Raw genomic sequence first — 244 nt, 5'->3', positions numbered from 1 at the left:
ATGATCTTTTTATTAATGTGCTTATATATTAACTGAAACCATATTTGCCTGATGTGTTGCTTAATTATTGCAGTTCTGTGTATGTTGCCCATTCACTTATTTTTCTTTCTGTTTATATTCAGCTGTTTCATGTCCAAAGTGACATATTATCGAATTGAGAAAAATCAGTTACAGATACTTGTCTCCATTCTTTTTTAAAAATATCTAATCTTATACTTATAATATCTCTCGTTTCAAATAAATG

Source organism: Argiope bruennichi, chromosome 4 (genome assembly GCF_947563725.1).
Source record: "Argiope bruennichi chromosome 4, qqArgBrue1.1, whole genome shotgun sequence".
NCBI classification, from domain to species: Eukaryota; Metazoa; Arthropoda; class Arachnida; order Araneae; family Araneidae; genus Argiope; species Argiope bruennichi.
The sequence above is the reverse complement of the archived record's forward strand: the minus strand, read 5'-3'. Positions refer to the sequence as shown.